The sequence below is a fragment of the Myodes glareolus genome, chromosome 1 (assembly GCF_982192425.1).
Source record: "Myodes glareolus chromosome 1, mMyoGla1.1, whole genome shotgun sequence".
NCBI classification, from domain to species: Eukaryota; Metazoa; Chordata; class Mammalia; order Rodentia; family Cricetidae; genus Myodes; species Myodes glareolus.
The window spans coordinates 87,914,077-87,916,834 of record NC_142026.1 but is presented as its reverse complement, the minus strand read 5'-3'; positions in this window follow the sequence as shown (position 1 = coordinate 87,916,834).

Here is a 2,758-nt window from a genome sequence, read left to right as displayed (position 1 = left end):
TGAAAACTGAATGAGCAATTTCAGTAAAAATACAAAGTGTGTTGTTGAAAGACCCTAAGAGCTTTCAGTTGTCTGGGAAAACGGGAAAGTGTGGTACAGTCCCCCATGATTCACCCCGCCACTGTGGGAAGAAAGGAGCATCAGGAAACTGAGCATCCGCTCTGGAGAATGTGGGAAGCGTGATCTCTTTCCAGCATCATCCGTGGACCACCGTCGCAGAGTGCTGGTGTCCTCGGAGCTCTGGGTGTGGGCTTCTGGCTTCCGCTCCAGGAAGGCTGCCGCCCTCCCCAGCCCCTCTGGTTCCACACAGTTGTGGAACACAATGTGTAGTGTTTCTAGTCATCCTGTAGAACCTGGGAAAGAGAGGCAGTGGGACTTCCCATGGTGTTTATAGTGTAAGAACGCACCATGACCAACTCCAAGAAGAAGGAGCTGTGTCAGCAGGGAAAGGAGCTAAGGAGTTTTCAGCTGTGCATTCCGCTGGCCGTGACCTCACCGGCCCTGCACCTGTCGGCTCACTTAGCAGCCGCCCATTATTCCCCTCGCTGAGCAGCCTTACCTGACCTGGTACCATACAGTGGCCTCGAACTAGCAGTAATCCTTCCGCCTCAGCCTCCCACGGAGTGGGATTACATGCAAGCTTCATTGCATGCATTCCAGCTATAAATGTGGAATCTAGGAGCCACTTTCAATTAATTTCTGATCTTCAACCCTCACATACAATCCTTTCTCAACTCTGAGAGGCCCTATTGTCTTGAAATACCTTAAATCATTTGGTCTGCCAGAGCTGATGTAGTCTCCTGGCTCTCCAGGCCACTCTAACCACATGTATCTCTCCAAAGCTGCAGCCTGAGCAAAACCCTTCCAACCACCTAAATTAGTGAGGCCTCTGGGCCTAAGGACTAAAGAATTAAGCACTATTTATTTATTTACTTACTTACTTACTTATTTATTTATTAAGACAGGGTCTCACCACGTAGCCCTGGCTGTCCTGGAACTTGTTTTGTGGAGGTTGACCTCCACAGAGATCCCCCTGCCTCTGCCTCCTGAGTGCAGGGATTAAAGACACTCACCACCACACCCACCAGAATTTCTTTATAAAAAGGTCTTGAGAACAGCAAGGCATGGCTCCTGTCTCTGCTCAATGATTTGGACTTGGAAAATGTCATCAGTGATTTACCAACTATCTTGTTTTTATGAGCCTCTCTGCATTAATAATCCCAGAAAAGATAGAAAAGTAGAATAGTAATCCAATCTACCAATTACCAACCCCATTTCCTAAGTATGTTTATTCTGATACTATTTGTGGGTTATTGTGTTTTTAATAAGATAACCACAATTTAAGTTAGATATGGAGGCACACAACACTCCAATCATAGAGGCAGGAAAATCACCACACATTTGGGCAGCTGGAGCTGTATAATTTTTTTAAGTAAGTATTAAAGGAACTAACTGTTGAAGGGAGCGGACCTGCTTTTGGTCCCTGCTGCCCGGCTAGTTTACACCCGAAATAACCACATAGAAACTGTATTAATTAAAACACTGCTTGGCCATCAGCTTTAGTCTCCTATTGGCTAATTCTCACATCTTGATTTAACCCATTTCTATTCATCTGTGTTCACCACGAGGTCGTGGCTTACCAGAAAAGATTTAGCATGTCTGACCTGGCGTCTCCATGGCGGCTCTCTCCCTCTGCTTTTTTCCTCCCAAAATTCAGTTCTGTCTTTTCCACCTACCTAAGTTCTGCTGTATCAGGCCAAGCAGTTTTTTCATTGATTAACCAATGAAAGCAACACACAAACATAAGGACCTCCTACACCATTTCCCCTTTTCTGTTTAAAAAGGGAAAGGAAGGCTTTAACTTTAACATAGTAAAATTACATATAACAAAACAGTTATAAAGCAAGAATTACAGTTACAATATTTATATCTATTTTATCTTTTATCATAACAAAGGAAAACTATAACTATCTATCTATTCTTCAACTCCATCAAAGACTCCAGAAGGATATAATATTACCTAAGTAAATGAGAAGTAAGCAACTTCCAGAACTCTAGAACTGACAGAGACATCTCACTGCATGGACAGTCACCCAAAGTTTTTCTGTAGTGTTGGGGCATCCATCTTCAGCCTTCCGGCCCATAGTATCCAGCAGACTTTTCCATGAAGCAGAAAAATTCAAAGACAGTTCAGTCACTTTTTTCTGTGGCCTGCAGAATGCTTCACAGACTCTTTCATGAAACAGGAACCCCAAAGGATCATCTCACCTTTAGGCAAGTTCAGCAGTCCTCTCTCTGTGAGTACTGCATGTCCACTTTATGCATCAGTCCAGGCAAGAGCAGTTTCTTGCCCAAATGGCTAACCAACTCCATAAGGAGCCTCTTCGATGCCCATCTTCCTCTTGAAGTAGATTGGTGCTGCCAGGAGAAGATGTGTCTCATTGTCATGAAAAGCCCTAAGTTATTAAAATATTTTAAATGCCATATTCTGTAGTCTTTGAAAGATATAAAGAATGCCTATCTGAAATATATCTAGAAAATCTAACATGACTACAAGCTTGACGATTATCAATGATTATCCATTAACAACCTATACTTCCTAATTATACATTACATTTTTAAATGAACTACACAATCACAATACCTTAATCAAGATCAGAAATATGCATATAACAAAATTGACCTTAAATTTATGTCAAAAAAGCAAAATCCATACCATTGCAAATTACTCATATCTATATCAACTAACTGAATTTTA